The sequence below is a fragment of the Anastrepha ludens genome, chromosome 2 (genome assembly GCF_028408465.1).
Source record: "Anastrepha ludens isolate Willacy chromosome 2, idAnaLude1.1, whole genome shotgun sequence".
Classification (NCBI taxonomy): domain Eukaryota; kingdom Metazoa; phylum Arthropoda; class Insecta; order Diptera; family Tephritidae; genus Anastrepha; species Anastrepha ludens.
In genome coordinates this window covers 92,272,925-92,297,403 of record NC_071498.1, presented here as the reverse complement: position 1 = coordinate 92,297,403, position 24,479 = coordinate 92,272,925, and positions in this window count along the sequence as shown.

Here is a 24,479-nt window from a genome sequence, read left to right as displayed (position 1 = left end):
TTCTGTTATATATTTGCAAAATGTGTGCCATTCTTTCTACTAAATCGGTAAAAGTCATTAATCAACTAAGTATAGTTTGCTCCTATCTAAACTCATACATCCATGTATTATATAAGTACAATGCAAGCATTCTGCAAAATCTGTGAAATTATATGATAATCAAAAAAGTAGCTGTCGCTCAGTTGCTGTCCATTGGCCAATTGAAAATAGCGCAAATATTTATTTTGTTTACAAACCAGTTTGTTAGTGTCGGCGACATTGCAAAGCCAATTGTTCGCTTCACTTAACAAAAACACAATTTCAAGAGCACTTACACACATTTACATGCATATTGCAGAAGTAAGCAGAAGGTGGCTTTACAAAGTTTTTACACTCATTCATATCTATCCGGCTGTTGTCGCTGTGCTTTGCACTTGTCAGAGGCCATTGAAGATACCACATAACAGCGCCAATTTTACTGTGTATGTGTGGGCGTATGCGCATACACTACCGGAGAAAATAAAGGGCAGTATTATTCAGTATGTAGTTTTCAGTTTCTTTTAATAAAAAATACTACACTGCCATATGTTAACTATAAAATGTAAAAAGTGGCGCAAAATGAATCACCCTATCATAAGATTTTATAATCTTTGCAAATGGTGTCGTACAGATACGCAATGGAGCGCGTAAAGATAAAAAAAAAAAATTTCTAAAAAAGATTTCTTCTCATCACCTTTTTTTTATTTAATAAAAACGTATTCAAAACAAAATGGATGATTAATTTTGAGCCACCTTGTATATATTCAACGTAGACTATTAAGATTAAATGGCTGTAAATGGCTAACTACTAATAAAAATTTAAATAAGGAATACTTCTGAAATTTTGTACTTTGATGTATATAACGAATCAAATAGTGCTACTAAAAATTTGCCATAAAATTCTATTACACGTTTCATAACAGATGAGAGCTCTAAATTCAACTTAAAAGCCAGAAGCTATGATAGTTTAAACGCAAGATAACTGCCACATACAGGGTGAACGATATGATGATAGTGTTACCAACTTCAGACTGCTTGTATCTGTAGAACAGCTCATGACATCAACGTCAAAATTGTTCTAATGACAGTTCCCATCAAAAGCATTTGCGTCTCAGTTTTGTTGAATTTGTTTTTTCTGTGATGGAACTCAAACATAATAGTGTGATTGCATTATATTTGGCTGGAAAATCACAACCAGCCATTGTTCGTGAGCTCAGTCACTTCAAAGTGAATAAAATGTTTGTGTATCGCACTATAAAACGTTACAATGATACTGGTAGCATTGAAAAACGCTATGCAGGTGGTCCAAAAAAAAAACCGCAACACGCCAGAAATGGTTGGGAAAGTGAAGGCTCGACTTGAGCGAAATCCACGTCGAAGTGGAAGAAAAAAGGCCAAAGAATTGAAAATATCGCAAGACAGCATTCGACGCATATTGAAAAATGAGCTCAAGGTTAAGGCTTACAAGCTCCAAAAAGCACACGATCTTTCACCCCAGCAAAAAAAAGTTCGGTGCGAAAGAGCAAAGGAGTTGTTGCGCTTGCACGAACGTGGCGAATTTCCTAACATTGTTTTTTCTGATGAAAAAAAATTCCCAATTGAGCAGTTCATAAACTCTCAAAACGATCCTGTTTACTTGGCCAAACGCTCATACGAGAATTTGAGCCTACGTATGGCCACTCGAAGCAATTTCCCATCGCCAGTAATGGTTTGGGCCAGAGTGACCGCTGATGGACGCTCTCCAATCGCTTTCATCGAGCCTGGTGGCAAAGTGAACGCGAATTATTATCGGGAAAATGTTTTAGAAGCTGCTTTAGAGCCGTGGACAAGCAAATGAACGTTCCCACAGAACTCGGCACCGTCTCATAAAGCTCGTGTGAACCAAGAATGGTTAAAAAATCATGTTCCACACTTCATTTCGTCCACACAATGACTTTCGAATTCGCCAGACGCAAATCCGATGGACTATTCCATCTAGTCCATTTTGGAGAGCAAGTTGAGGACTAAAAAATATGCTAGTATGGATGCGCTGAAAAAAGCGATTATACGAGAATGGACCAAAATACCGCAAGATCACTCGACCCTCCCTTCGTTACTGACGGTGTTTGGCCGGAATATTCTGCAGATGATGCGGAGGCATTTGTTGATGAAGGATTGTAGCCCCTGTGGGATGGTGTTAGAGACCAGCCATGTTTCGCTTCCGTACAACAATACGGCCTTTACGCATGAGCCGAATATTGTAGTTTAACTACTTTGCCAGTAGTTCGCCTCAAAAATTTGGAAAAACTTATTTAATTTAATATATCTGATTCTTTTTGAAGTCTCATTATTGAGTCAGAAGAGTCCAAATATTAGTTGAAAAAATTCAGAGCGGTTAAACCAAGACTACAGCCCAACAATATTTGTCATGCAGCCGAACGCGAGCAATTTATAATTTTTGGGTAGCAGTAGGACAGAATGTCGAAATTGGCTTACTGGTGCCCAGTGAACATACATATGTACATATTCAGGAAAAATCTACCATAAAGTGCGGGACAAGTACTTGGGTGACTGTTTTTTTCAAGACAATAGAGAGAAATTCGTAAGCAGTCATGAATATCCTGAACAAGCATTTATCATATCAAAATTATGAATCAATCGCTAGTTGCCAAAAAGATGAGTGAAGTTAGATACATATGTACAATATATATGTACATATGTAATAGTATTGAGTATATACATACATATGTATGTTTGTATTTAGTATAGTAATGAATTTTTAAAACTATTTTTGTTCACTTGCACTTTATTTAATCGTGTATGTAAGAAATAATATATTTTGTTTTGTATTAATATATTTACCATACTAAGGAAAACTATTTCCTGCTCTTTCTTTGAATAAAAGTTCACTCTTTTTTACGTGAGCACATACCAACACACATACACACTCGTGCTCATATAATTAAGCCACTTTATTTACGTACAATATTCGGAAAAAATTTCAGGCTAAATTTTTTTTGTAAAGTTTTTTATACCTCTTTAAAAATAAATTAAAATAAATTTAAAATTTTGTAGAAAATTCACAAAAATTCAAAAAAAAAAAACAATGATCATCAAAATGTTCAACTTTTTAACCCGAGACCATATTTTCCAACTCGATTCGGAAATAAATTTATTTGAATTCGGAATTCTTCTACTTAGTAACTTTCCTATCACATTTTTAATTTTATTTTCGAATAGTTTATTTGAAAAACGACAACTGTTACTCAAATTTTCATGTCAAAATCAATTGACCTTCGCAAATAATATTCGATATTTTAATAATTTTTTATTAAATATAATATATATATTTAAACATAAAATACTTGCCAATAGGGATTAAACAAGCAAACCCTAGCACACAAAATAAAGCGAAAGAATTATGGTGGAATTTACGGAATCACATCCACATTTCGCCAAAGGTTGCATAAAGTGCGCTGATGCTTAGTACGAGTAAACATACACAAATTTGTGGAGGTGGTTAACTAAAGAGTTAAATATGGACGAATCACCCACGAGGAATGTAACCTGTTGGTGTAAATGTGTAAACAATTGAAGAGCAAATTTAAATTTGGAATTACTGCCGTAAGTCTCATAGATGCGGATAGCTCCTGAGCTATGCCTCTCACCACATAATTAAAGGCTTCCTTGGAAAGCCGAACATTTTGTATAAAAACTATACAATAATTTTAAATGCATAAACATTAACAAGACTTTCCATAGTCATGTTACATAGGTGTGTATGTATTTTACTTGTTTGGCCCTTCTCAGTTTTATTTCTTCCTTAACTTCTGCGTCCATCCACAATGCAACAGAATCCACTTTTTTGTTTCCAAGCTACTTAGAAATAAATTTCTTTTTTTATTCTATGTGCTATGTCTTTCGCAAAACTAATTACTCGATCCGAAGCTAGTTAAAGACTGAAAGATAATTAAGGACTTGCTTGACTTTGAAAAAATATAAATTTTTTTTTTTTTTTAATTTTAGGGTAGTTCTTAACACTATGTTAATACTGGCAACATATTTGACAGTCGTATTTGTACTTATACCTCATCTTCCTGTTTTAGGTACACGGCTTTAATATGATATTAGTTTCTTTGTTTGTTGTTTATGTTGTAAATGATTAAATATGTTTACCTTTTGTTATTCTTAAAATATGTTTGGATTTCTTCAGCCCTGCATGATTATACTTAGAATTTACTTTACTTTTTTTATTTATTATTAAATTTATTATTATATTTATTATATATTTTTATTTATTATTATATATTAAATCGTCCCGATTTATACCGAATTAATGTTAGTTCCTTGTTCTTGCCTAAATAATTTTTACAGTTATTCACTTTAGTGTAAATATTGTTGCAAAGGGGCATTTCCTTATCGGTGAAAATTTTTACATGCTAAGTTCTAAGTGGTGTGAATTTAAATAGTTTACAATGATTATTTATGATATAATATTTGTAAATAGCAATGATAGGATTTTTAGTTCCTATTAAATATTTATAAGATGTGGTAATTTTTTGTCAATTAGTTACGTAGAAGAAAAATGTGAATTCGTCAAATAAATATGCATCGTCCTTTCTAGTTAGAATATATTTCCTGTTAGTTATGGTTGTTATTTTGGTTTCTCCTTCTGCTTGAATTGCGATTATGATGACCATGGCTAGTAATAACAGGTAATTCATTGTCGTCTCCTGTAACTGTGTAATTTTTTACGTTGTCTTTATGAATAACTTTTCCCTTCTTAGTCAAAATCGTGTCCTCACGATCTTCCTGCACTACGTACTTTTTGTAATGACAGTCGCTTTTACTTCTGATGTTAGTCCTTAACACCAATATCTGGTCTCCTTGTTTGAAAGTTCGGTATCTAGTTCCCTGGTTTAGACGTTGTAATGTTTTCTCCAATGCGTTTTTTTAATAACTTAATTATGTCTTCCTTGCTGTTTGTTATTAGGTTAAAATGAATATCCTTTGGTGTTTTTTCTGTGACGGTATGGGTTGTGTTGTTCAATTCCTTTATAGCTACCATTAGCTCCTCGGTTGCTGATGTTGAATTCTTTATTTTAAATATTCTTGTCAATTCTGATATAACCGTTTGCCTTTGATCTAATATATATATTGGTGTCTGTATTTTTTTGTATTTTGTACACATTTTTTTTAACACTGGTGTATTCAGACAACTTTCGTTATCTGTCATGAGTCGTTTACAGTTCGGAAATTGTTAATAAAAATTTCTTCTTCTCTTTTGTCCATTTCTGTTTTTGAGTCTACTTGTCTGATAGTTATGTATTTTGAGAATTTATCTACTGCTACTAAATTTTTTTTGTGTTCATTAAAATAAATATCTAAATGTATGTATTCCCCTGGTTGTGTTGGTACGTCTGATTCTTTTAATGGTTCTCTTGTGGGATTCGATTCATATTTGCAGTAAAGACAAGCTGTGCACTTTTGTTGTTTTATGTTCGGCCAGTATTTTTCTAATAGTTCTTTTACATTATTTTTGTAGCTAACTGTCTATCTGGTTGTGTTATGTCTTCGAGTTTATTTGGTGTATGTACGAATGTTATATCTGTGAACGTGTTTTTTATAATTTGTCGGTATCTAAATAAATCCTCAGCAGTTGTATGTGCCTTTTTAATTCGGATATCAGATAGATTTCGTCAGTAAAGGTTATTGTGTGACGTATTTCACTTTGAAATATAATTCGCGACTTGTCTCATTATTTTGTGTGCTTGATATCAATTCTATTTGGATACCGTAGGCATTTAGCGGTTGACGTACGGCCTTGATCATGCCGTTGTATGAACTATCAGATGAGTGTACAGTATTTCTAGAAGATGTGTTAATTATTTGTCGTGTCCGATATGGCGTAAGTAAACGATTGACGGTCGGTATATATGGTTAAGTCGGCTATGCCGTATATGTAATTTCGTAATTTTTGTAGCGACCATATAATAGCGAGCCACTCTTTCTCGTTGGTACTATAATTTTGTTCTGTGTTACTGGGTGTGCGTGATAAAAAATAAATTGGATTTTTATTTTGACTCAATACAGCTCCAATGGCTATATTGGAAACGTCTGTAGTGAGTTTAAAAGCTTTCTCATAATTTGGTTGGTATAATTCTACCTGCTCCTTTAAGCAGATTCTCAGTTTATTTGATCTAAACTAATTTTTGTGTTCTTACTTTTACTTTTTCCGACATGAGAATTATCTCCTTTAATATGTAAAGTTAAGGGTTTCGCTAGAGCTGCATAGTTTTTTACGCATTTTCTTTAGTATCCAGTAAGTCCTAAGAATCCTCTAAGGTCTTTGAATGTTTCTGGTATTGTTTAGTTTGAGTCGCTCAAAAATCGAGTTGGTTTTTGACAATTTGTTTTCATGCGATGTTGATTTCGTTTTGCTTATAAAAGACTGTTTAATTTGGAAGTATATTCTCAACATCATTTAAAATAAATAAATAATTGGCGCGTACACTTCTGCAAGGTGTTTGGCCAACCTTCTTCTATTTGTGGTGTGCATCTTGATGTTGTTTCACAAATGCAGGACCTACAATTTTATGCCGACGGCAAATGGTTTTTATGAGGAGCTTTTTCATGGCATAAATACCCTTGGAGCTTTACCATTGCCTGCCGAGAGACAACGACTGTTAGAAAAAACTGTTAGAAAACAAATCCGAATGGTAGTCACACATTAATCCATTCGAGTACGACGAATGTTGAGCATTTTATGCAAAAAAAAAAAAAATTCAAAATATAGTACAATGTGATTTTTGAGGAACTTCATACTTGCATTTTATTGTACTACAATGTAATGGGCTATACAACTGTGTATCGAATATTTTTCTGGAAATTATGATTCAGAAGGTGAACATGTTTATGGCAACTTTTAGAAGTTTGTAAAATTTTTCCGAATTTTGTAAGCTTGATTTTTTTGTTTGGATATTGTTGTACTAATACAATACTTTTTATAAAAAATCAAAAAAAAATTATCGTGACGAATTCCGCGAAGATTGTAAAAAGATGGCGGGACTTAATTGTGTTAGCACAAGTGTGTGTATGCATCGCTCTTTATTTTATCCGACAGTGTTTATATTGCAATAAATGTAAACTGTGCATGTAGACAAACATTTGCAGATACGTTTGTATCACTTTGTCTATGTAGATGTTTACATTTGAACACTAATGTCGCCTGTTTATGTCATGATAAAATAGATGTAGCACATGCATACATATTTAATCACACGCCACACATCGCTTGCATGCTCCATGTCACATTCATACACTCACACAAACACATGCGCTCATCTAAATATATGTACATTTGAGCAATATTTGCTCAACAAAATGAACGGATAATAGGCGATGTTATAGAAGGAGGAGAGTTGGAAAGCTTACTGCTGTGGAAAGAAAATGTATTTTTATTACAGGATACAAATAAGCAAATCACTCTTTGGAAAATTTATCAATTAGGCATACATACCTGCTGGTAGAAATGTTGTGAGCGATGCATCTTTTTAATGCATACGATTTGATATATTGTATGTGCTTATACTCGAATGTATAGCCTTAGCTTGAATAAAGTGATCGGATCATTTTGCAGATGATGGAAGGCGTTAAGACATGCATACATATGGCTACATGTATGCATGTGTGTACTGTTGCAAGACTTGGTTCTACTGTTTATTTTATCTAAGGATTTTAAGATTTTATAATTTTTTTTTACATTCCGAAAAGCAAAAGTTGTCATTTATTTTGGGTGTTTTATTCTAATTTTCATTTTAGCACCTTTGGTAAATATCTAAATATGTATATACATACATATATGTAGATACAATATGAACGCATTTCTCTCCGTTAAAACCACGGACTTTAAAGGAATCAGCTCATTTGCCATCGCAACAGCGGATGGCACAGCGCGTGCTTACAACAGAAGTTGGCCTGAACTGAGATTATGTTGCTCATGCACGAAAAAATGGCAACTGCCACCGCCAATTATATTTACAATTTTGTTATAATAATGAATATACAATAATATAATAATATGCCTTTAATGCTAATCAGTAAAAATATTGCTATTGGTGCCGCAGTATCTGAAACGCCTTTAACAAAACTTGCAGCAAAATCTAAATTCAACAGACTGCTAATTTTTCGTAAGTTGTGATCATTTGTGTGCTTAATGTGGGCTCAAGAAATTTCAATAAAGTCGATTTTTTGTTTTTTCGATATTTCGAAAGTGTAGTATCTTAAGAGTATACTGTGAAATTTTCATGCGGAAATTCCCAATATTATAGCTTTTACCGCCCACTAACTAGGTAGAGAGCGCTCCGCGCGCTCCTGTACCTCAAACTTTAAACTGATTTATCTCAAACCACTTTTTTCGGTCTGGTGTTCTCTAAAAAAAAACTATTTAACCGAATTGTCTCAAATTTTAATATGTTGTTCACAACATCAATGGCTATCGCCCGTACTAGAATCATTTCATTTCATTTATTGCCCATTGCTCGACCTCCGAAGAAATCTGAGTAGATCTTGTGGTGCCAAGGAGCCAAGGTGCCCGCTTCTTAACATATCAGTGCCAAAGACCTCAAGCCTGATTCGAGCGAAGGCAGGGCAGACGCACATAAAGTGGTCCGCCATCTCATCCTCCTCTCCACATGCTGGGCAAAGTGTATTGTCTGAGAAGTCCATCTTTTCCGTGTGCTTTGCCCATAAAAAGTGGCCCGTCATCAGTCCCACAATCCTCCTACAGTTCCCTCTGCTTAGTGACAGGAGGAACTGCGACAGTCTGGCGGACATGACAGGTAACATTAGTTTTGTCCATCTGTAGCCTCTCTCAGCCTGCCAAGCTCGCTTGTGGGTTAGAGTAGCCCTTTTGCTAACCGTGGCCCATTCTGGCTAAAGAGTTACCCACGATACCCACACATAGATCTGCCTCTCCATCTGTTTTCCAGAACAAAGTTCATCGATTCTTGAACAGCATTCATCTCCGCTTGAAACACAGATGCATTCATTCCAAGAGCAAAGTGCAGTTTTGTCCCGCTGGATTCCACGTAGGCCCCAGAGCCGGAGCCGTTGGAACCATCCGTGAAAATGCGAAAAAAGTGTTTGCCGGGTTCATTTTCTGAGTTTAACCACAGTTCAGGCTCTGGCAGCACCACACTGTATCTCTTGTCAAGCACAACTCTGGATAGCATGGAGTCAAGGGGAATGGCGAGGATCGTTGGATCGAAATCCATGCCTACTTTGTTGTCCAATGTCGGAAATGTTTAATATCTAAAATAAATAAATTCAAATAAATAAAAATGAATAAACGAAAAATTTTTAAATAAGATAATATGAAGAGGAAACATATTTATGAATTAAAATATGATATATGCCAACACTATTTAATTCATATAAAGAGTCATAATTTTACAGTTTTGCTTATAAAACAAAAATTATTAACCGCACTTTTAAGATCAATTCCTTAAATAAGTCAAAATATGACTTATAGTATAAGAATTCTCATATGATAATATAAAAATAGCTTTACATGGTTTGAAATATGGTTTTGTCTTAATATACTAGTACTAGTACTTCTTCTCGCTGTAGCATCACATTCGAAGGTGTGTTGGAGTTTCGGTGAATTGATCCCAGAAATAACAGGAGTCAGTAGACCATATTCCCAGATGGCTACGTGCTCTGCAGTGACCCTCAGAAAGAACTTCGCCTGGGGTTTTAGTGCCAGCTTACGTCTCGTAGCCTTATCTCTTCGTTTCTAAGCTCCTCTTTGATGGCGAGTTGTCTCATGGGAAGGAAAGGATAGGGTCCTTTTAATAATGACATTGCGGCCTTTCAGACATCGCATTTGCTACTTCATTCTCAAGTATACCCCTACGCCATGGTACCAATATGAGCCGGATGCGAGTGCACTTGGATGACAAAGGATGACAATGTTTTAAGTGCTGCCTCACTGTCGCTGAGAATAGCAATTCGCTCTTTTAGATATGTAGTTGGCATACAATTCTGCCCGGAAGATACTGGAAAAACTGCCTATTGTTACAGACGGCTTTCTTTGGGTCCATGTAATATAATTTCAAGAGCAAATGAACCTAGCTCACTTTATCGCCCAATTCACTCCCGAAATTCTTGTCATATTTAATAACTTAGTGATATCATCTCATGATAGCTTTGCAGGTGCGGGAACTGAAGCGGAATGAATGATTCTATCGTCATCGCTGAAAAGCTGGCAAAGCTGCAACACTCATTCGGATAGCCGCAAAACTATTAAACAATTTTTTTGAAGAAGAAAGACACCTTTAGACCGGCGCAATATATAAATCAAAAAACGTGGCTGACTAAAAAATCTAGCTTAAAATGTAGAGGGCTTTTTAATTCACCTTTTGCATTCAACTATTCATTCACCTATTTAAGTATCTTCTTCAGAGTAGCCTAGAAATAGCTAATAGCCTAGAAATACCAATACAAAAATTAACGGGGAGTGGGCTGACAGCCGCGAGGACTCTCTAGAAGACCTAGTCCGCACACATTTTCCAGGGTGTGCGGACATTATAGATCTCGAACCTAGAAGAGATATTGTGCACGACATCCCGACGAATCTAATTACGACCAATAAGATAGAATGGGCTATACAAAGTTTCGACCCATATAAATCGCCAGGACTGGATGGAATCTTCCCAGTCATGCAACTCTGTCTACTCGAAAGAATACAGGCCCATTAGACTGACCGCATTTCTCCTGAAGACGTTAGAGAAGATTCTAGACACATATACAATATTAGAGACACAATTGCGCCGGACACATTATCCAAGGCATAGCACGCTTACACTAAAAGCGGATCTACTGAAACTGCACTTCACTCACGTGTACTAAACATAGAAAAGGCGTTAGAATATAAGGAGTATGCTCTAGGAGTATTTCTAGATATATCAGGGGCCTTCAACAACGTGACGAAAGATGCTATTTTAAATAGCATAGAGTCACTTAATGTGCAGCCGCCGATTTATCTATGGATAAGGCAGCTATTAGCTAGTAGGAAGATAAGAGCGGAATGGAACGATACGAGCATCACCAAATATGCATGCAGAGGCACTCTGCAAGGTGGGGTACTATCGCTGCTATTATGGTTACTTGTAGCAAATGATCTGTTTAAAAAATTTGACGGAGGGGCACCAAAACTAGTGGCATATGCAGATGACAAAGCTATAGTAGTTATGGCAAAGTACCTGGACACCATCAGTAATGTGATGAATAACACACCTAAAACGGTACAAGGTCCCGACGTGGAACCTCGCGAAGCTAGGCATCAGCGAACTACTTCTCAAAGATCATGCAAGGTACCTCGGAGTAATACTAGACAGTAAATTGCTGTGCAAGCACAATGTTGAGGAAAGGGTGAAAAAGGTTAGTAATGCGCTGTACGCATGTAAAAAAATGCTGGGCGTTACTTGGGGTCTATCACCCTCTCTGATGCATTGGTGCTATATGGCAATAGTTATAGATAGTAGACCGATATTGCTGTATGGGGCCTTAGTATGGTGGACTGCGACAAGAAAACTGGCATACTTAATGCCACTGGAAACGAGTCAACGATTCGCTGCTCTGTGCATAACAGGAGCGATGAAAACCACTCCAACCACTATTAGAAAAAACTGTTTCAATTATTACTAAACTATGTACTCTCGAATGGTGAGTGGTCGAATGGCGACCAGAGTTCAGAAAATAGTTTCGGAAGAGAATGTATTGCTTGAAGAATTGTATTACCGACAAATTATTGCTTGAAAGCATTACTATGGCGTCCTCTGAAGCAGTTTAGATTACAGCCTTTGTATAATATCGATATAAATGCTACAGACTATTCCCCAAAGCTAATTACCATTAATTTGCATAGCCTTTATGATTGCATTGTAAATTATAGTTTCATGCTGATTTTCGTTTAAGTGGCCAGTCTAAACTTTTCATGTTTATTGGTACTTTTTCGGTCATAATGTGTCTTTTCCGGTTAAAGCGCCCGTCTAAATGTATACCAAGATAGGCGAAAAGTTAAAGCATAAAGAAAGTGCTCACATAAAACCTTGGCTGTGGTTCGTGCACGTTTTCTGGGTTACAAGTTTCTATTATAACACTTTTTTTTATTTTGCCGCACCTTTAATGTATGTATGTAGCATATGAGTAAGTTTTTGTGTCAGTTTGTGCAAAAAATTGGCTCAATTCTGCAGGCAACTGCAAAGCCAGTGGGAAAGGCATCCGGCATCCAACCAAACCACCCGCTTGCTGTTGCACACCATTTGCCAGAGTAGGTCATTGACAACCACTGAGCCGTTGAAACAACAATAACAGCAACAGCCACTTTAACCGTAATACAACACCGACAATGGCATAGGTAACAATAGTAACAATAACAACAATATGCTCATTTATATAATATGAACATATGTATGTACATATGCAGTTATATACACTCATACACAGCTAAGTGTTAGAATACTTTTCTTGATTTATACGTATCCTAAATGTCAGTAACAGCAGCCGGTGGAAGTTGAATTGGCACGAAATAGACGAAGTGAAAAAAGTGCAAAAAGAAGGTAGATGAAATACACGTTTTATAAATATATACAAATACGTTTATGCATGTATATTTACATCTGTGTACACAATAATTGCAGCGCGGCATATTACAATGTATTGACTATTTATTTTTACTTAAACATTTTTTTTTAAATTTTTTACAAAAAAAAAAATAGCTAATGCATATTACAACAATAGACTTTTTAGTTAGAATTTTCAGAAAAATTCTGGGTAAGCAGTGTTGTACCCATGTAATTTTGGTGAAATACAGCGTCAGTTAAAAGTGCTTGAAAATCGCATTGATTTTTGATATTTTTTTTTCGTTGACGATGTTATGCATTTTCTTCCATATAACGAATGCTCAAAAAATACTCGCAAGACCGCCTGCAGAAGTAAAAAAAAATTGTTGAGCCAGTTCAAACTTGCTTATTGTTATACAAAAATTCAATGGACTTTAAAACTGCGTACTTAAAATTTTTCTAAAAATCTTGGCCAAAATGTGACTGTGAAATTTTGACTTTTGGTGAATATTTTTTATTTTTATGTACAAAATTGGTGTACAAATTGTGGGCAAAAGCTTAACTTATATGGTTTTTGTTGTGGTATAAGCCAATTTTTTATAAAAAAAAATACAAAAATAAACAAAAAATAAATACATAGGTACTCAAAACTTTGCAATTGTCTCGCTGCTATTATTGTGAGCACAGGTAAGTACAAAAATAATATACATACACACTTACATGTATGTATTCGAACGAATTCATGTTTAGCAGTGCATACAAAAAAATTTTTGTATGTATATATGAGCGTTGAACTGGTTTTGTGTATGTGTGCGTATATATGTAAAGCCGCGTGTAAATATTAACGCGACCAACTTGCCTTCACAGCGAACGAATGATGGAAAATCGATTTTTAGAAGGTAGAAAGCATGAAATTTTAAAGAACATACAAAAAGAGAAAACAACGAAGCAGCACGCTTAAAATATAATATAGTAAATATTGAGAAAATATGTAACCAATATGCTAATAATCTGAGGAAATAAAAAGAAAATTAAAAATTTGTCATACATAAGTAAAAACGGGAAAAGGAAGCAAAATTTTTGTGCATAGAATTTTGTAAGCAGTCTTTATACTTTCAAAGAGTATAAAAATGAGCATCTAAAGGTTGTTTTTATTGTACAAGTTGGTGGAAGACTAAGAAAATACAATTAAAAGAATGCGAATTTTTTATTCAAGTTAGTTTTTTTAAACAATATAATTCTCCTCAACTTCAATACATTTATTCCCAAGATCCTGTAATAATTTTATATCATCTCTGTAATGTTTTTGCCGGAGCCCAGAAAAATACTGTCATACAGCTACATACATACGTACATCAGCTGAATGGTTAATTTAAATTTCTTTTGTGCGGTAGGAATGTGGACTAGGGGTAAACTAACTATTAGTTATATATAAAATTCAAAGTACACTATAGTTTTTATTAATATATTATATACACGGGTTCCTAATTGTAATTGATAAAACTCTACACAATGCACTTGACAAAAATGCCAGAAGAGGAACCCTCTATCCATGGATCATTTAAACGACATGACAACATCGTACATTTTCTAGCAAACAGGCTCGGACAGATGGAATACGGATTGAAGATAAATATTACGAAAATCAGATCTATTAATATTACTGCTAAACATTTAATCCTTTTTAATCTTCAAAGCCATGAGATCAATAAGGGTTCAGGGTTTACACATTTTGGCAGCCAAATTACTGCAGAAAGTGGCGCGCGAGCCGAAATATAAGCTAGATTAAACAAAGTAAAAGCAGCCTTAGCAAAAAAAAAAAACAAAAAAATAAAAAATAGGCAAATGCTAAATCTGCATCATCATCGGTTTCGAGTTCTAGCCAACATCACACGAAATAGCATACGAACTGCAGACTTTTGTAAATCGATGTCTCCGTACAATAACTCGCGCCTGGTGGCCAGAACACTGTATAGCAAACATTTACACAGAGCAATTCAGATCACAATCATTACAGGCCCTATGCTCCAGGAGGACATCAAGTTAGCAGTAAGTAAGTAAGTAAGAGGAAGTGAGCCGACATCGGGCATACTCTAAGAAAACCAGCGCAAGAAATACCTATGATGGCCTGAGAGTTGAATACTCTAGGTTAAAGTATCACCCAAGGGATCCTGGTGTTACAGCCTTCACGAGGAGTTTTCCATCAACAAACTCACCTGAATGCAAGCTATACAAACAGCTAACGATAGGAGGAAGTGCAAGTCATCGACTTGGGCACATGCGCCTCATAATCGGTGCTTAAGCAAACAATAATTGTTCGTTTTTTAATTTCTGCTATTTTCACAATGATAACTATTTTATCGGGAAATTTTGCCAGAAAATCAGTATCATATCACTGATCGTAGTTAATATATATTGTTTAATTTGAAGACATTCTTACAATGCAATCAAAATCATACAAATGTTTAGTTATCCTTTTCATTTATTTTTTCCAACATTTCTCATTTTGCCTTAATACCTTAATCAGACATTAGCAAAATTTCATACATGCTAACTTTTTGGGATGCCTGTTATTTGTCGCACTGCATCTAAAACCCCCACATTCCATACTGATAAAACTGTGGTTAAGATATAACCACAAAATGAAATCTATACCCAAATAAATGCGACCCAAATTTAGCTCGCATCACATAGATATTACGCGATAAATTAATATTCTTAAAAAAAATTGCCTTTCTAAAATTCTCGTTTCTCTTATAATCAAAAACTATTTTTGTGCTAATTCAAGGATCCCACTTTTATGCCCGCGCATTTGTGCGGAAAATTATTGAAATTTTGTTCCAAAATGGTTGATTGTACCTTAATAACGACTAAAAAACTCACCAAAAATTAGTAGAATTTTTGGCTCTCACTTTATTTATATCCGAAATAAAGGTTGTGCCCATTCCTTATTTGCTAAGGTGCAATTTCAATCAACCTTCCGATGTTAGAAGTTGAAAAACTAATTGTTTGTTTGATTCAAAGCCCAACTTTTTTGGCCCAGAGCCCGTTTTGCCACTCCCTTCTGCGGCCATCACAGCCACGTTTAGCAAATGGGTAACTACAACCCACAAGCGAGCTTGGCAGGCTGAGAGAGGCTGCAGATGGACTAAACTGATGTTATCTGTCATGTCCGATCGACTGTCGCAAACCCTTCTGTCATTAGGCAGAGGGGAGTGTAGACGGCTGGTTGGACTGAAGACGGGCCACTTTCTGTGGGCAAAGCACATGGAAAGGTTGGGCATCTCAGACAGTGTACTCTGCCCAGCCTGTGAAGAGGAGGATGAGACGGCGGACCACTTCCTGTGTGTCTGCCCCGCCTTCGCTCGAATCAGGTTTGAGGTCTTTGGCACTGATGTGTTAAGAAGCGACCATCTTGGCTCCTTGGCACCACAAGATCTACTCAGATTTCTTCGGAAATCGGGTAGATTTAAAGAAAATTAAAAGGAAATCCAAGTGTAGTACAATGGACTCAATTAATGTCTGAGTGCTGCACTTGCTAGTTGTACCGACAAAAAAAAAATAAAAAATAAAGACTTGTTCGTTAATATTCTACTTAATTTCCAGTTTACACCTTATTGGTTCCTTAGATATTACTATTGATTTTTTTACAGTTAAAACTTTCATATTAAATTTCAAGGAAAGTTGTAACGAATACGGTGCATGAGTCTTTGAAGATTATCTTCATTATCAGCAAATAACTGTTACGTTTTGATTGTTTAGTTTTTAACCTTAAAGTTGGCTAAGGGAACAGATACCTGTAAAATTTCGAAAAAATGAATGCATTTAGTGATAGTGAGGAGCGCATGACTTCAAAGGAAATAAAAAAGAAATTAGAATTTATATGAGCCATAGAACTTAATAAAATTTTTAGGAAAACCACTAATAAAGTGAACATAATGAAAGTTAGAAACAAGTGGAAAAAACATAACTTCTATGGACAAATTGGGCGGAAACAGACCTTCATTAGTCTGAAATTTTCCACTGGATATATTCATATCTGAGGATAAAAAATTCTAAAAACAGTGAAATATAACTATATTACTATTTTTTGCACTTATTTTCTTGCTTCAAGGAAGAATAAAAAGGCTACTATGAAGCATAGAGTTGCTTCTATGATGGTGCGGGGGCTTGTTGCAAGTGCAAATGTCGGAAATATTTATTGTGTAGATGTGGCAATATGGATAAATTTGAATACCTGAACAACCTTAGTCAAAGTAGCGAACGGTTGGGTATATTGGAAAAATTTGCTCTCTATCAGCACAACGACCTGAAGCACAACTCCATGGTTGCTCATCTATATATATATATATTTAAGTATATGTGTATATAATATATGAGTAATTGGTGTTTACATCCTTCATTAGAGTTTGGCCGAGCTCCTCCTCCTATTTGCGGTGTGCGTTTTGATGTTGTTCAAAAAATGCGGAACCTACATTTTTAAACTTACTCCGAACGGTAAATGGATTGTTTTTTCTTTGCTTCTTTTTATGCGGAGCTCAAAATACCATCGGAAGTTTTCCATTGCCTGCCGAACGCGACCGCTATTAAAAACACTTTTTCTATCATTTGATGTTTCATGCCCGGAGATTCGAAACTGGGCACTTCCGAGTGGTAGTCATGCGCCAAGTCATTTGGCTACAGCTGGCTGCCATAAGCTGCCCCAACTACCTGCTTAATCGCCTGATTTCAATATATAATCCAGGATCTTTAATAGAAGTTTTCCAGAAAACAAAAAAAATAAAGTTTTTCGGAATACAAACGAACTGAAGGTAGCTCTGAGAACAAAATAGTCCAACAATTCACCAGACATTTGTAAAAACACAGTGGAATACCTTTAAATTCTGTAATAAAGGCCAAAGGAATAGTCAATCAATCTGTTCAGAAAGACATATTCATAACAAAAAAGTTTTAAGGCAATGCATTTTCTCAAACAATTTTTTTTTTTTTTATTAACGCATCTTAAAGTATAAGCAGAATAACGTTTAGAAATTACAACTAGTACAACTAAATAAAGATACTAACGAGCAATTTTTATATAAAGATACTATCGAGCAATTTTTATATTGAACAGCTTTTTTGATGACATTTCGAGAACGATATGAATGATTTCGTTGACCTTTTTGTTCATCTCGACCTCAAAAATTTTCCTTGCTCATTGCAAAATAAGAAAATCAGAAAAAATTTGAAGCTGTCTAGAACCTCAGCTCTAATAAATGACAGCAATAAAAATGATCAACTCACACCTGCTTCAGTTGCGCTGTCATTTCATTGGATCCCATTGAGATAGAATCGCAGACGTGCGCCGAGATTTATCAGCATTTTTGCTGAAGACGTCACCAATTTTAATTAAGTTTTAGACGGTTATTATGATTTCGGTCCAATTAATTTTATTCAAAGAAATTCTTTTTAAATTCATCAGCGAAAAGCGATGTCATCTTAAGTTGTTTGTCATTGTGCGCGCATCAACAATCAATCCAATCAATAATTTTGGACTGTGTGCATGATTTTCTAAAGTTCGTGTATATTTTACACATAATTTCACTTTTGTACGATTCTTGCATACAAAAAATTATTCGGGGAATATCACGGAACTATTATATTTATATTTTCTTTGATATATTGTGCATTCAACAAGTGATTTTAATCGCGGATAGAAGGACGTGTGTTAAAAAATCAAATGGAATCTTCGAACGCGTATAAGAGGCATATTTTGATTTTTTTTTTATAAAAGTGGTAAAAATGCAACAACTGCTGCTGCAGAAATAAACACTGTTCACGGAGAGGATACCCTGAGTGTAAGGACTGCGCAAAAGTGGTTTTCAAAATTCTGAAGTGGTAACTGAAGTCTTTAACTCCGACGCCTTGCTCGAACTCGTGGAAGCTGAGCCAAATTTGACAGTTGATATGATAGCTCAGAGGTTAAATTCATCGCATGGAGGAGTTCACAGGCACCTGGTTCAGTTGGGAAAGGTTTCAAAGCTGGGAAAATGGGTTCCGTATCGACTTTCCGTCGCCTACCTTCAGCAGAAAGTGAATGTGTGTTCTCAGCTGCTGCAACGGCTTGAAAACGAATGTTTTTTCAACCGTATCGTTACTGGTAATGAAAAACGGGTCCTTTACAATAATCCTGCTCGCAAACGCCAATGGTAAGATAAAGATGAAACACCAGAATCGACCCCTAGAGATGGCCTTCACCACAAGAAGATTCTCCTGTCTATTTGGTGGGATATAGCCGGTATTGTTTATTATGAACTTCTGGAACCAAACCAGACGATAACTGCTGATTGTTATTCCCATCAGCTATCAAACCTGAATTAGGCACTTAACAAAAATCGACCGTTTTTTGTGAATTGACGCGAAGTTCTGTTTCGCCACGATAACACAAGACCTCATACCGCAAGGCAAACATTAGGCAAGCTGAACGAGCTCGGATGGGAGCTAATGCCGCATCCACCATACTCTCCGGATATTTCACCTTGTGATTATCACCTTTTCCGTGGACTTTAATCCCATATGAGTAACAAGAACTACTCCTCAAAAGAAGCTATGAAAAGGGATATCGAAGCGTATTTTGGCTCCAAGGACAAACAATTTTTTGAGCAGGGAATTAAAAATGTGCATAAATCTTGGGAAGACATTGTAAATAATCAAGGAAAATATATTATTGATTAATATATACCTTAAACATCTTTTTTATTAATTTTAAAACCACTTTTAAAAAACGCACGAACTTATGGACTGACCTGATACTTGTGGCTAACCTAATCTCAGAAGGTTGTATCTAGTTCGAATCCTTTCACAGAAGCTAATCTCTTAGGTATTAGGGTACATTTCGATGCTTATGCCAAGATTTTTACTCTTTTACTTTTTTCAGTACTTTTGATTCATCTGACTCACTCGCTTTTCATCGGTAAGGAAACGATACTATCCTCTCCCAATAAGTGATTCACGAAGATGAGCATCAAATTTTTTAATGACTTGATGAGTCCTGTTTGTAGCTGGTCAGTTTAAATCTCGAGCTCTCGATCAAAAGCTATATTGACTCCGAAAAATGAGCACTCAACTATTAAAAGCCACACAATTCTAGAAAAAACAAACGGAGCTAAGTACATACATACATGGACATAGCAGCATCTTGAAGCAGATCTCCCCTTCCTTCTCTGATATTCGCACCGACCTCTCCATCCGCAAACTGTGCTTTGAGGGTTGTGCTAGGGCTATCTTTCCGAGTAGGCAAGATTGGAAAGAGGGGAGAGTTGGTGCGGATATAGATGCCTCTGTTTTCACTGACGGATCCAAAATGGTGTCTGGAGTGGGAGCGGGGGTCTACCCTAAATCAGCCAGCATTTCGGTCTCCTATAAACTGCCGGAGACAAGCAGCGTCTTTCAAGCAGAGGTCTTCGTGATCCTGCAGGCATGCAAAATGCTTCGGGATCGCTGTTGGGAGGGAGACATTAATATTTTTTTTTTTTTTTTCACTGTCGCCGCCGTATTGTAGCTCTCTTCTCGTGAACTCCTGTAAGGAGGAACTTAAACGTCTCGAACGTGCAGGAAATATTTCCCTCATCTGGGTTCCTGGGCACAGGAATATAGAGGGAAATGAAATAGCCGATGAGCTTGCCAGGAAGGGGGCGGCAGAACCGGATCCAGCTGCCCCCTTCTCAGACATCGGTATCCCCTTGGCCGTCGTTAAAGGGAAACTACAAAACTTCTTTCTAAGAAAAGCGCAAGACAGATGAAGGTCTGTCTCATCGTGTGCCATTTCAAAAGCACTATGGCCTCAATACGATATAAACAGAACGCTTAAGGTGATGGGAACCTCCCGCCATTCAATTTCCAAACTCATTGCGGTGATCACTGGCCACTGGGTGATCGGCACTCATGCGGAGAAGCTTGGAATTCCGTACAACCCCCATTGCAGAAGCTGTGGGGATCCTGCAGAGAAAGACAATGTGGAACACTTTCTCTGCAAATGTCCGGCTCTGGCGGCTAGGCGCTTGAGATTCCTCAGCGTCCCCTTTTGGGATGACTTGATGAAATTCTCCAGCCTAGATCCCTTTTCTCTCCTCTGCTACATCAACAGCACTGGATGGGTGTAGACGGTTTTACGTCCTCCCTTAATCCTTTCACAGGTTATGGTATCAAAACGGCACGTACTTGTAGTGTACCTGGGGTACTCTTGCCATCTTACCTACCTACCTACCTACCTACATACATACATATTTGATGCAGCTGTGGAGGAAGACTAAGCATCTGTTTATGTTGTCGAATTTGTACATAGCCTGAAAACTTTAGGACGACAAGTACTTCAAGTCATATTAAAAATTGTAGCTTCAATAAAATTTTATTGTAAGTAATCCAAAACCTCTTACGTTGTGCAATAGCACACTTTTGAGGGATGCAAAATTGTACTAGAATTTAAAGCAACTATAAAAATTTACTGGAAAGGACTTCAATTTCCTATTAGTTTCTGTTTTTCAATGACACTCAACGAGACAAAAGGCCAGACTTATAAAAAAGCAAATATTGATGCGCGTACTGCTAGCCTTTCTCTTGGTCAATTATTCGTTGGTTGTTGCCGATTAAGTGGCTCATATGATTTGATAAAACATTTAAACTACTGATAATAAAACTGAAAATATTTTCTGCAGGGAAAAACTTAAATAAATATTATATATGTATGTATATACTACAATATAAAATAAAATAGAAAATTCTTCCACAAAAGTTTCAAAAATTTAATTTTAGTGGGTGTTTTATTAAATATGTTTCATTTTATACGCAAGCGAAGTCACGATCACTAGCTGCTAGTCATATAAATTTGAAGCCTGAGCCTAAAAAGAAAATCAGCTTATAACTTTTAAGCTAAATGACATAAACAAGCATGTAGTTTCTTTTTGCTAACTTTTTTGCTGTTGATTTTATTTGTATGTTTTTTTTGTTGCTTTTCAAAAATATGTATATTACGTTTACCATTTCGTACACACAACTAATGGAAAAAAATTAAACAAGAAATGCGATTTTTTAAATTCCTTTGTGTCAAAGTTTTGTGCGCGAAAAACAACTACATAAACAAACAACAGCAAATGGTATAAAAACGGGGAAATAAAAGTAAAAAATGCGACAGAAAATTTTTTGAGAGTAACAAATTGAAAGCAAATCACAAAAACCAATACTGCAGGAATCGCGCCGCAGCTACAGCAACGGTTCATGAAAATTTCGGGCTCAACAGCATCAAATTTTTTGTTGGGCTCGCAGTTGGTGCTGCTATTGTTCTTGCATCGTGCAGCTTGCCAAGTGCATTCATATACATACATACATACCTCCATACATGCGCGTATTTGTGTTAAGTCAGGCAGCTGTCTCCAGTAGTACGCTGGTATTTGAACTGTGCAAAAAATAGTACAATAATTGGCTTTTCTGAGGAAATGTATGCAAGCCCATCTGTGTATATTAGTTAGTCACAATATAATCTTGGTGGTATGTACATACATGGTTCGTAACTTATTGTGCATGCATACGTATTTATGTATGTTGCTTTAGTTATTCTACAAAAAATTACCTATGTAGCTGATCTGTATAACGTTGGACAATGCGGCAAAGTACCAATTTTCTTACACACCTTCATATATGTATGAGCATAAGGGTGCCTATTAAAAAATTTGTTTTCGATTTTCCCCGGGAATTATAAAATTTATTATATTTTAAGATTTTTGACAAAATATTTCGAAAGAATATTAAGATTTACGCGATTTGAACTGACTTGAAAAAACCTTCAAAAATCGAGTTTTTTACATAAAAAAATATTTTTTTTTAATAATATATTTTTCTCAAAAATCATCTCAGATGGAAGTAGAGCTTAAGCTTAAAACGTCAATATAGGTTAGGTTAGGTGAGCCTTTTTGGCAATAAGCCACGCATAGACCTTTTGGTCCTTAGCGATACCAGATGGAGACCGACCTCTATGAATACCGAAAGTAGACATCATGTAGGATGTCAGCGCTTTTGGCGAATATAAGCAGAGCTGGGAGATCCGCTTTTGAGACGTCCTCCAGACCCTCACACAATGGGGCTCCCAGGCATTTTAAACGCGTTTTTAATAATGCTGGACAGACACACAGAATGTGTTCTAAATTTTCCTCAACATCCTCTCTGCGTTTCCTGCATTTGCTCGTGTTAGCAATCCCTATATTGTATGCATGTGCAGCCAATAAATTATGACCTGTTGGCATACCTATGATAGTTCTGCAGTCCATTCGCGAGCATAAAAATGTTTAAAAAGCTTATCAACAAAATCCAATTAATAAAATTTTTCAAGCCTTAAAATACATATAATATATTTTATAACTTCGAAGGAAAAATACTAAAAATTTTGTATTTTTTGTTTTCTTTATAAAGAGTGATGCACCCTAATATATATTACATAAATAAAATGTATTGCTCCGATTAGGCGACAGTTTGGTTATGCTGCTAATAAATTGCTTCTCATATATCTATAGAAGGCGGCGCAAAATTAATCCCCTATAGCAAGAGTGTTAATTTTTGTACGAGGGGTGCCTTTTATATTTCGGGATTTGGCAACCCTGGTGTTGCAATCGGGCAACTGACAGCTGTATCGCAAAGTTTGACATTTTTTGGCTTTTACGTACTCAGAACGTTTTGAAATACCAGCGCTCTTTGTGTTGTTTACAGTAACTTAAAAGATTCATCTCGGTCCAAAAATGGAACTAAATCGTGAACATTTTCGTGCAATTATTTTTTCCAACTTTCGACGTGGATTAACTCAGCAACATTGCATGGATAAACTTAATTCATTTTTTGGCGATGAAGCTCCATCAAGGACCAGTGTTTATCGATGGTATGGTGAATTCAATCGTGGTCGTAGTTCACTCTAAGACGAATTTTGTGAAGGTCGTCCAAATTCAGTTGTTGTTCCGCAAACCATTGATGCTGTGCGCGAACTGATATTACAAGATCGTCATGTGACCTATCATGAGATTGAGACAATCTTAGGCATTAGTGGGACCAGCATACATTCAATATTGCATAAACATTTGACTGTCAAAAAATTTGTTCGCGTTGGATCCCACACAATTTGTCAATCGCTCAAAAAAAGGCTCGTGTCGATTGGTCGAAGGAAATGCTCAAAAAATACGATCGCGGGGCTTCGAAACATTGTGACAGTATGGGTGTTTCAAGATGAGCCAAATCCAACAAAAGTTTTTCGCGCACGAAGCACTTCCAAGCAAATGGTCGCTTGTTTTTTCGGAAAAACTAGACATGTCGCAACCGGACCACTAGAACAACGCAGAGCAGTGAATTCTGAGTGGTACACAACGATTTGTTTGCCAGTTGTCTTCCAAGAAATTAGGAAAACCAATCGCCAAAGACGGATCACTCTTCACCAGGACAATGCGAGCTCTCACACATCGGCTCAAACAACTGCATTTTTGAGCACCCAAAACATCGCGTTAATGGGTCATACGCCGTATAGTCCTGACTTGGCACCGAATGACTGAGAGGTCAACGTTTTTCGACACCTGAAGAAGTGGTTGCGGCATTCAGAATGCATGTTTTGGAGGTACCTCATTCAGAGTGGCAAAAGTGCTTCGACAATTGGTTCAAACGCATGCAAAAGTGTATAGATCTTCATGGAGAAATGAAAAACAATAAAGTGATTTTCGATGATTAAAATTTGTTTTTGTTCTCTAGTCCCGAAATATAAAAGGCACCCCTCGTAAATGGTACCTCAATCATTTTTGACATTTGTGTACTAGACAGCTGCAGTATACAAACAGGCAAGCACTGGAGGGC